This window comes from Melospiza georgiana, chromosome 10 (genome assembly GCF_028018845.1).
Source record: "Melospiza georgiana isolate bMelGeo1 chromosome 10, bMelGeo1.pri, whole genome shotgun sequence".
In the NCBI taxonomy this organism is placed as follows: Eukaryota; Metazoa; Chordata; class Aves; order Passeriformes; family Passerellidae; genus Melospiza; species Melospiza georgiana.
In genome coordinates this window covers 18,350,756-18,361,624 of record NC_080439.1, presented here as the reverse complement: position 1 = coordinate 18,361,624, position 10,869 = coordinate 18,350,756, and the positions used below count along the sequence as shown (strand labels likewise).

The following is a 10,869-nucleotide window of genomic DNA, read 5'->3' as shown; positions in this document are numbered from 1 at the left end:
GCTGGGTGCCCGCTGTTGGCCCCGGAGCCTCTCGCTGCTCTCCGCCGCCGTGGCTGTGAAAGAAGGCGGCTTCAGAGGGCTGACCCTTGCCGGCTCCTCGGCGGGCGGGTCCCGTATGCGGCGGGGGGCAGCGGGCGGCCCGTCCCATGTCGGCTGTGGGGCCGGCCTGTCCCGTCCCGTCCCGTCGCGGCCGTGCCGCGCGGAGCTGCCCGGGCGGTGGCGGGGCGGCGGCGGCCGGCAGGGGGCGCGGGCGGGCGGTGTGGCCGGGGGGGCGGTGCCAGGGTGGGCCGGGCGCTCGGCGGGCGCGGAGCCGCGGCCGTGGCGTGGCGGCTCCGGCGGCTCCAGCTGCGGGCCCGGGAGGAGGCGCCCAGCGCGGCCAGGCAGGTGAGGGGCGGCTGCGGGCGGGGCTGGGCCCCTCGGGCAGGTGGGACAGCGCCTGGGGCGCCGCCGGGGAGCGCTGTGCCTGCTGCCCCGGGACGCCGCTGCCGTGTCCGCGATGCTCCGCTGTCCCGGTAGGGGCTCGGCGGAGCGGGCGGGCGGTCGCTGCCGACGCCCGGGGACAGCGGGGGTGCGGCCCGTGCCCGGCTCCGGGAGGGGCGGCGGGAGCGCTGCGGGCGCGGGGCCTCGGCCGGGCCGGCCTGGCGGGTGAGGGCTCGGCCGGCGGGGCCTCGGGGCCGGTCAGCCCGGCAGCCCTGCCCCGGACGGGAGCGCGGCCGCACCCGGGCTGGGCGAGACCCGCGGGCAGCGAGCCGTGTGCGAGCCGGTGCCGGTGTGTGTGAGCTGCTGTGTGCGAGCCGGTGCCGGTGTGTGTGAGCGGTACAGGGCAGGGGCTGGCAGGGCTCGTTCCCCTGCGAGTCCCCGCGTGTGCCCGCCTCGGCTGGCAGCGAGCGGCAGCGGGGCCGGAGCGGCTCTGCTCCGGGTCCCGGGACTGCTCCGGGTACCGAGGCTGCTCCGGGTACCGAGGCTGCTCCGGGTCCCGGGACTGCTCCGGGTACCGAGGCTGCTCCGGGTTCCGGCTCTGCTCCGGGTCCCTGCACTTCTCCGGGTCCCGGGACTGCTCCGGGTTCCAGCCCTTGCCATCCATTGTTGGCGGATACGCTGTGGCCGGAGTGGAGTAACTTCGTGCATCCACCTGTTTCCTGATGCCTCTTCTCTGTAGCGTGTCCCACAGCATCCTTTGCATCGCATGTATTTAACCTAGATACTTCTCGGACCTTGAACAGACTTCTTACTGTATTTCTGTGCTGCAGGTTCCCCAATAATAACCCTGAGCGTTTTGACAAGCGTGGGCTTCTCATGGGAAGTGTGCTCTGAGGTGGACATTGTCTTGGCCTTCGTGCAGAGCGTGGCCCTTAAAAAAACACAAAACTCTGTGAAAGTGTGTTTTAAACGCCGGGAAGTAAGGAGTAAACAATACATTTGTACACACTGTAACCTGAATTTCTGGACTGATCGCTTTGCATAAAGTCTTTGAAATTACAGGGTAGGAAAAGCATGTGTAATGACTTTAAAAGCCTTTTATTTTGTCTGGCATCATAGTCTCAGATGAGTGTCTGAGTACAGACCTTAAATTTTCTCTTCTACAAATTTCACAACGATATTTTTATGTGATGAAAAAGTCAGTACTGAGTAAGTGGCTCTATCTTTGACTAACTGCAAAGGCTGTCACATATAATAAGTTATTATGCCAGTATTACAATAGTAATGGGATATTAAACCAGCACACTTTGGCAGTAAGTAGCTGTAATACTCATGCCCTGTTTTGACGTCTCTAGAAGGAGGATTAGCTCAGACAGAACTTGTAGTGGGAGGGTGTGAGTGAGATGAAAAGCAAAAGCTGCTTAATTTTAATCTTCTCAAAAAGGTAACTACAAGTAGTGCACATGGTTAAAACACATATGCTCCTCTCTAATGGCTTTTAATTGTAGTATCTTGATTGTGTTATGTAAACTCAGTAGTGCTGAAATACTACTTTTTATAAAATTGAGTCTGCTGAATAAGCTCCCTGTTCTGGGGCAAAGGAAGCATTGAGGGACAGAGGTGTCATAGGAAGGTCTGACAACAACAGATCTGTAAAATGGCTTTGGTGTAACTGAGGCTGTGTCTGTGCCTGTGTAGAGGTGTGCCTCGGGTAAGGCTGCAGGCTTTGACTTGTTAAAAACTTGTTTAACCTGTAAAAAACTTTAACTTGTTTAAATAGTTGAATTTTCATAATTGTGTGCTTTATTTTCTCTAACAGCTTACTTTTGTCTTCTATTCTTTTTTTTTGGTCTAGTTTTAGAGGTGGGCATCTTGGAGTGAAGAAACACAAAAAGCAATGCTTCATGGTGTGCAAAATCACTGTCCCCATGCAGTGTGCTTCCTCCAGTGGTTTTACAAGGGGGTGTGTATTTTTACACACTTACCATAACCTCCTTAGACAAACAAAACCTAAAGTGTCCTTTGAGGTTTCTTATGTATGTCTTTTTTTATTTTCACAATCTTATAGGAGACCTTTGAAACTCGACTTTTGGATGCTTTTCCTGATGAAGCTGCAAATATTAAAAAGAAAAGAAAGTATTCTTTTACATACAAAGGCTTTGTATCTTAAGTGTGTCTGCATGTTATTGCCCAAAGAATGAATGGTGGATTCATGTGGTTCTAAGTGTGGCTTTTATCTGGTCAGTTCTAGTTGCATATTCTCCTCATCTCCCCACAATTTTATCTTTTGGCCAACAATAACATGTTGGCAATTAATTGGGCGGAAAACCACTGTGAGATATGTGTTGCTCACAAGCATACATCACATGAGCATAGGAATTAAATGTTAATCCACCTACTAACATATGCTTTATGATTTAGATTTTTGGTTTATGATGGATGCCACAGAGGAGCTGGTGGTACTTTAATTGTTCAAGAGGGTGGAGTCTTCAAGCCTGCCTCTACCAAAGGGATGAAGGTGCTCTCTCAAGGAGCTTGGGAATGTGCACAGAATACTCAGCTACTGCTTTGGCTGTTTGGAGAATCATTTGGTGAAGGAGGTATGAGCAGACTAAAGATGGAGTTTGTTATAGGGAATGCACAAAAGTTTTGGGAGTTACTGGTAGATAGTTGCCAATAATATGCAGGGAAAGGTGTTGTGGCACTGGGGCAGCACACACACAAATGCTGCCAGATGGCAGCCTCAAGGGTGAGAAAAGAGCTGCTTAAAGAGAACCTCAGTAGTCCAAATGTTGGACAGAAATGTAGTTTGGGTCAAAACTGTCCCAGCAGTGCATCACATTCAGGAAGCGTTTGGATATAGCCTTTAATCTTGATTCCCTGGGAGAGGGAGGCAGTAAGTGAGCATTGGTTCACATTCAGAAGGGTGTATTTAAAAAACTCTTGCTTGGGTGGTAAATTATATACAAAAAAGAAAACTTAAATTTTGGAGCAAAAAGGGAAGAAATATCAAATTCTTGGGAGGAGACTTAAATGTAGATTTCAAGCAAGATTTTTACTTGCATGGGTTTGAGTGTCATGGTAATTTTAATGGACTTGTATTAAAATATTGCATTACTGATAAGATATTGTGCTTCAAAATGCATGTTTTCTTATTTTCTTTTACATGCTTTTGAAAATGTTTTCTGTGACAGGGAATGGAAATGTAGGCCAGTGTATGGCATAAGTAACACAGAAACAGAATTGGAAACAGTTGGTCATAAAGCTGTGCAAAGGCTGATGATGGCTGAAGGTTTCTGTAGCAGTTTTCCAGGATAATACTGGGAATGCTGTACAGACTGTGACATGCTTCGTCTTCTGTTAAAATCAGGCTGCACTTTGGTGAATCCCTGAAGCAAGCATTTTGCTTTGCACACTATTTAGGGCAGAAGAATTTGGGAAATTTTATTGTCTAAAATTTGTAGGGAAGGATACATGAGTCTTGACTTAAGTCAATGTAGGAGCACATGGCTTGTTTTGTTCCATTAGGTTTAGGTTAGAATTCAAAATTCATGTTCCTGTTTGTCTTGAAAATATTAGATGTTCTCTGATTACAGCTGGGTGAGGCATTTTCTTGTTCAGTGAAGAAATACAAGAGTGGGAAGGTGTACTGTGACAAATGGCATTTACAATTCTTTTTGAAAAAACAGATAATGCCTGAATCATCAATGTAATGGTTCATCCTGAGCAGCAAGAAAGAGCTTTTTTTTTTTTTTTTTTTTGCATTGTGCAAGCTGATAATAGAAACATTTGCCAGGAGGTCTACAAAGGTAGATGGTAAGTGTATGATTAGGCTCTAAGTGGTTCTGATGACAGGCAGAGGATTCAGAGCAAGATTGACAGGCTATTTCATATTGATTAGAGAAGTAAACTGGGTTTTGAAAAGCTAGACAGCTGGCATATTTCTTAACTGATGTTTGGAAGCTGGAATAATTAGGCTTATTTGTTTGTGCCACATGGTGAGCACTTTCAGAATGGCTGTCTGGAAATGCTCATCAGGGGCTGTTTTTCAGCTGATCCATTCATAGCTTTTACAGACACCCAAAACTTCAGCATGAACCAAGAATGAAGTCAGTTTCCCCTGAAATTGTCACATTGTTGGTTTCCCTTGTGAAAATAAAGGCACAGACAGCCCAGCTGTGTGTCGGGGTGTGCACTGATCAATGTCCCCGTTCCCCGGGGGTGGAGGGTGCTGTGCTGTGCCTTGTGATGCTGGCAGTGCTGATGGGCACCCTGCAGACACACAGCTGGTACCCTCAGTGCTTCATCACTGTTAAAGGGACAGAGTGATTCTTGCACTTTGCCCTGCATTTCCCATGCTTTATTCTCTGTGGTTGTGGTGTTGGTTTGTTGATGGCTCCCGAGTCTGAACACAGCCTTGTCTTTCTCTGAAGACCTTTGGGTACCTTCATGAGGAGCTTCTGTGGGCTGATAAAATGTACAACAGCTAAGCAAATAAAGCAACAGAATTGTAGCCAAAGGGCCTTTCCAAGGAAATGCTGGGACATGATGTTTAATGCCAGCGCTGTTTACCTAAACCTATTTTTATTTTTCCTTTTGAAGGATTAATTCTCCTGTCTGCACCTGTGTGTTCAGCTGTCTCCCTCTGTGAGATGATGTGTTCCTAGTGGTTAGCTTGTGCTGCTGCCATGAGGATCCAGGGAAGAGCCAGGCATGCCCTTTTGCCAGCAGCATGGCACTTTTCCCAGTTTGCTGCCTGTGTTATTCCCCATTCAGCTCTTGAGCAGCCAGGCGAGCTGGCAGCTGTGCAGAGTGCTGTGGGGAGGAAAGGGCAGCAGAAAATGCTGACTGTGTGCTAATGCATCTGTGTAATCACCATTCTGGGGTTAGATTGCAGGAAGATGACAAAACTGCTGGAGAAAGTATGTTTAATCTTTTTTTTTTCCCTCTCCAGTATGAGTTGCAGTGGGTAATAGCAGAATGTGTGGAGAAGCACAAGTTTTCCATTTGGAACACAAGTGTGTATCTGCCCTGTAATTTTGAATCCTTGAGATTTTGTGGAAGTGGTTGAATATGGAAGTCTTGGGTGACCAGGATAGAACAGATCTCATGCAGGGCTAGAGGCAGAAGAAAAATCTTTTGGGATGAGGGTCAAAATATAGCGTGAACACAAGGACAGGATAGAGTAGAAATGTGATGGGTAAAAATCAATGTCATCCCTTCCATCCCTCTTGCAACACTTACCAGGTTGTTGCACTGCCATTTTCCACATCTATAATTAAGCTAATTTAGTAAAATGGTGTTTTACTGCCTGGAAAGCTCTCAGTGGTGGCCAAATCAGCAGATGTAAAATGGTGAATTTTAGGGTGAGAGTGGTGAGTGGTGCATTTGCCCCTGACAGCTGGCGGGGGTTGGTTGGGGCACTGGGTTCAGATTCTGGCAGTTCTCCAGAGGGTGAGTGAAGGACCAGGTGAAGATGGGACACAAGGCAGGATGGAGAGTGGGCTGAGCAGAGAAAGTGTCCCCAAATCCATTCAGTTTGGATACTGTGAGCAAATCAACCTGTGTGGGCCCCTGAGGACTGTGGGTGTGTAACTTCCACCAGCAGCATGTGTCTGTGTGAGCTAGGGTATAAACTGACCCTGTATAAGGTCATTTGGAATTAAAAGTAGTACAGATTTGGGAACTCAGATCACATTCTGAAATCAAATCTAACCTGAGTGGAAGAGCTGACAAGCAGTGAAAAATACTGTCCTTAAAGGTAACATCATCTTGAACATTGCATGGGATAAATTTGACTCAGTATGGGAAAATAAGCATTTTTCTGTGTTTATGAGCTCTCTTCACTGATCTGTTTATTCAACTTGTCTTCCTTGGTTGATCACAACTAGCTTTGAGTCCATCCCTGCAATGTTTACTTCCAAAGTTAGTGCCAGAAGAAGTTATTTGCCTCAGGACACAGCCCCTGACACTGGGGCAGAGGGAGGCTCAGGAAACATGCACAGGGGTGTTATAGCAGGAGATGGAGTTGTTCAAACAATTAAAACGGTAAAAAGTAAAACCTTACCTTAAAAACAAACCCCAAAAATCATTTAATGACTTAAGCATGTTAACTGCTTTGCCTTTGTGTGCTTTTTTTGAGCTGTGATGTTATCTGATCAGCCACTGGCTGATCTGGGGGTGATTAGGATCTATGCTTATAGTTATGAGCATATGGTATATGGTTTTAAAATGGTAAGTTTAAAATAATTACATTCTGGTGCTGTTTTTTAAGAATTCTTTAATTATCTCTATGTTCTAGAATGGTTTTGCTGCCAGTTAATATTCAGTTCTGGCCTGGAGCTATCAAAATCCTAAGGTTTCCTTCAAGTTTCAAAATAATGTTAAAATAGAGTTGGTCAGTTTCCTTTAAGGAAGTGAAATAACTTCCTTTGCTTTTGTTTTTACTTTCTCTGCAGTTCAGAGGCTTGTATGACCTAGTATTACATAGGAAAGGGAGTAGGAATATGGAGACGTTCCTGAAGTGCACAGCACAGAGTTGGGCTTCTGACAGATTTTCCTGAGTATTAAAATTTGCTTCAAGCAGAGCCTCCAAAGTGCTGCGCTGGACTGATGGGTTGGTATTGACTTCAGCTTTTTTAATACCTACACAGTACTGTAGGACATTGATCTTATTTCCAAACAAAAGGAGATAAGCAAAGCCAGATCAAAACACTTACTGAAAAGTTTGTCTGAACTGGGGAACCTCTTGAGCTAAGGGTTTATGTGGGCCAAAAGAAACCAAAGTTAAGGACACCTACTCCTGGAAGTATTTAATGAGCTCCATTTGCTGTTCAAGTGAGTAAACCATGTGAAATCTATAAAGTCATAGCTGGAAAACCAAAAGCCAAAGCACAGGGACTTTCAACAATTCATAAAAGGAATATGAAAATAAGAGAAGAGGTTTTAAGCTAGCAAAGGAACTGCAGTGGTCTCTTCAATAGTTAAGATTTGGGTATGCCATGAAGTCTGACTTTTAAACAGGGGAATGGCTTGTGATCCATTGTTGTTTGAACTCTGTTGAAGGCTTTGTAATTTGACATATTTTATTATAGCTTGGATTTTATTGGTAGACTGGAACACACCAGAGAAGCTTCTCTGTGCTCTGAGGGGAGCAGTTGATGCTGTATCTTGTTCTGCCCAGAATGCAGCTTCAGATTCAAACCCACATCCATCTTCAGGGATTGTGCTGCACTCGGAGCCCTTAGAGCAGCATTGGCTGTGCCAAGCAGACATCTCTGGGGAGGAGTTCAGAGGTTCCTGTGGGTGCTGTGTGCAGCTTTCCTGGGTGTTTTCCATGCTGGGGAGCAGAGCTCAGGCATGGAGGTTCCCATGGAGGCTCTGAGCCCTCAGAGTGAAGTGATGCACAGCATCAGTGACCAAAAGGGAGAGCATGTGTGAGCTGGCAAGTGTGAATTTTGCTGCTGACCACTGTTTTGTCCTCTGGTCTAAACAGATGTCTAAATCTGTGAGAAAGCAGAACATAAAGAGCTGTGCACACTGCTTGGAATAAACATGCCATAATTGTTTCTATGTGCAGCTCTGCCTTTTCCCTTTGTTTACTGTCACAGCTAATTTAGACTTTTGTTAGGTTCCTCCAGGCAGGGGCATGTCATCCCTGTGTCCTGGCTGATGGGAACACTGGATATTCTGTGTAAACAGCCCAGTGAAGCTGGTAGGAGCAAAAATGCCTTTGCTGTCAGGGTGCTGCCAGAGCCTGGGCACAAAGGCAGCAAGCTGGCTCCAAGCTGGGTCTCTAAAGGAAAAGTGTTCTGGAGAACAGGAGACTGAATTTAGAGTGGGGTTATTTATTTATTTTTAATGAAAGGAGGTACAAGATGTGGAAATAGTATTTGAATTGCAACTGTTGAGAACTTCTCTCACATATACTGATAATTCTAGGAATAGCAGAGGGCATGGAGAAGGAAAAAAGTGTTCTAGGGCAATTACTTCATCCCCAAAGAATCAGATATTTATAGTACCTTGTATTTTGAAACTATGGTTTTCATCTCTAAATTAATTCATATATTTACTTATATTTTTCTTATTAATAGTTCTAGGAACCACTGATTATGTAGAAGCTGCAGTGCTGATCTTGTTTAGTGACTTCATGCCAGAAATTATTGTGCTTGGTCTAGAAACACACCCTTGTGTTGGTATTCAAGTGTTTATAAGGGTATTTGCAACTCACAATTATGGTATTTCTTGCAAAAGTACTTGTTTGAGTTTTCAGAAGCGTTTGGTTTTAGAAGTTTCTTTGCAAGACGATTAGTGGTCAGAGTACAGGGAGGTAAGATGACACACCTAAATGGTTTGCTATGCAAGGGTGAAAAAACCAATTAAAATCCAACACTTTATTTGCATGCTTTTTTAACAGTTCTCATGCTTTTTTGTTTTTTTTTTTTTTTTTACTCACTTGTGTTTGTTCAAGATAACGTGGGCATCATTTCATCAGAAAATTGATGAATTGAAATTCCAGAAACGGAGAGATTTCTGGCTGCAGAATAAGTCAATTTCCAATGCTGTGAAACTCATAAAGAATAGTTGCAGTGTTCTAAGGTTACACCGCATTAACTATAACATTAATGCACAAAACTTGAACATAGATGTCTCTGTGTGACTATTTATTGGCCAGTTTCAGGAGATTGATAGACTGGTGGGTTCTAAGTTCAGTAAAACAAATACATTCTAAAGGATTTAGTCTGGCAAAATCAAATGCAAACCCAAACTGTGCAAACACTTGTTCTGCTCTGGCATCTGAGAGAAGGCAGCTCCTGGTGGTGACTGAGTAGGACAGAAATGAGAAGAAGGAAAGCCCTCTGAGGGATGGAAACTGAAGGTGGCTTTTCCAGCATTTCCAGTGTAGAACTTTACGAGAGTCCTGCTCAAACTTGAAAGCTGCTTAGGAGGAAGAGGTGTTTAAAGTGTTCACCAGTTTGTCTGCTTGTGCCCCTTGATGTTTAAAAGCTCAGATTTTGGAGTCAAGGAAACCCTGTATTTTGAGAGCAGTGGATTATCTTTGAGGTGTGTCAGCGTTCAGCCTGGCTTGGAGTCCCTTCATCACTTCTGTGTGCTCAGCACTCATCAGGCTTACTGAATTCAGGGGCACATCTGCTGCACAGGGAAGGTGAGTGCTGTACAGAGGGGCAGAATTGTCCAAGTCAGATCTCTGATCCCTTGCCTTGTGTGAAGTGGGAGCTCATGCTGCTCCCTTGAAAGGCTGGGCAGTACTGCTGGGCCATGCAATAGCTCTGCACTGTGCAGGGCCAGCTGTGCCACTGTGGGGATCTTGGAAATGCCTAGGTAAGGAGGAAACTTGCAAAGACAAGAAAAATTTGGATGTGGATGTTGTCATGTGCTAAAATATATTAAACTTCAGTATCTTAGCTGTTTTTCTTTTTAAATCAGATACTTGTTGGTAAAATGTTAAGTAATTAAAAAATAAAGTTATCTTATAAGTAACCATTAGTTTTTACATATTAACATGTAGCCATGCTCTATTGGACAGGCACTGCTTCTTGCTGTTTCCATGCTTTACTTGTGGAGTGGTACAAATTGCCTTTTTTATCAGGGCTTACTTTATCTTCACTTAGGTATTGGGGTTTTTTGTATGTGTGGTTTTTTTGTTTTTATTTTGTGAGGCTGCTGACCTGTTTGTACTTCCAGTTGAGTTTTGTGTGTCCTGTGGTTACTGACTTCCAGTTTAACTCATGGGGTAGGAGGGCTAACACGAATAACACTACTGAGCAGGGTTTATTTCATATTTTCAATGATGAGCCAGTTTTACTCTTTTTAGAAATGCATTTATTTGCACCAAGTGTTGTGACCTATTTTGCTTAAATGCTTTTTTTTTAAAAAAAGAGTGTTTCTTGTTTTTTTTCCAGTGGGGAAATGGAGAATTGTGCTGAACAGTATCCCAGATGCTGTGTTACTTTGTGATGCTGTGCAAAATGCACCCTCAGTGTTGCAGGGATCATATGTTCAATTTAAATTGCTGCTGCTACAGTGACTGCAGGGGTTTTGTGAGGGTTTCCTCACTGTGACAATTACAAGCATCAGTAACCAAGCAGGTCATGCTGACCAGGGAATTGGTTCTGCTGCATGTTTCCATTTCTCTCTGTTCTGGTTCTTGCCATGGATCTTTATAGCTCTGGTCCATTTGGTCATGACCAGAAAATCCCAGCCACTGCTTTGCATTCCTGCAGGAAAAAAATGCAAATCACTTGCAAAGTGCCAAAGAAAGGGTTTGGCTTGTGCCATTTGCTGACACAACTATTTTCTGTAGTTGCTAATTCAAGAGTATGAGCTCACTGTCTGAAGTTGTCTGGGGGCTGGACTTGGGAGTAGATGAAAGATGTGCCTGGTAGGCTGCTGCCCAGTGGCTGGGGAGTGGTTGGTGCAGCATCACGA

General features: G+C 45.1%; 1 protein-coding gene across 2 annotated transcripts in view; it reads left to right on the top strand.

Annotated features, from left to right (window-relative positions):
- Nucleotides 1-301: 301 nt before the first annotated feature.
- Nucleotides 302-10,869, top strand: part of PXYLP1 (2-phosphoxylose phosphatase 1) — a 45,068-nt gene continuing 34,500 nt past the window's right edge. Inside the window, exon 1 of one of the 2 annotated variants that reach the window (XM_058031113.1) lies at nt 302-384. The gene's annotated coding sequence lies outside the window, so the exon portion shown is untranslated. Of the gene's footprint in view, nt 385-2,938; nt 3,021-10,869 lie in introns of those variants that run through there. The other variant, XM_058031112.1, reaches the window with a different exon arrangement.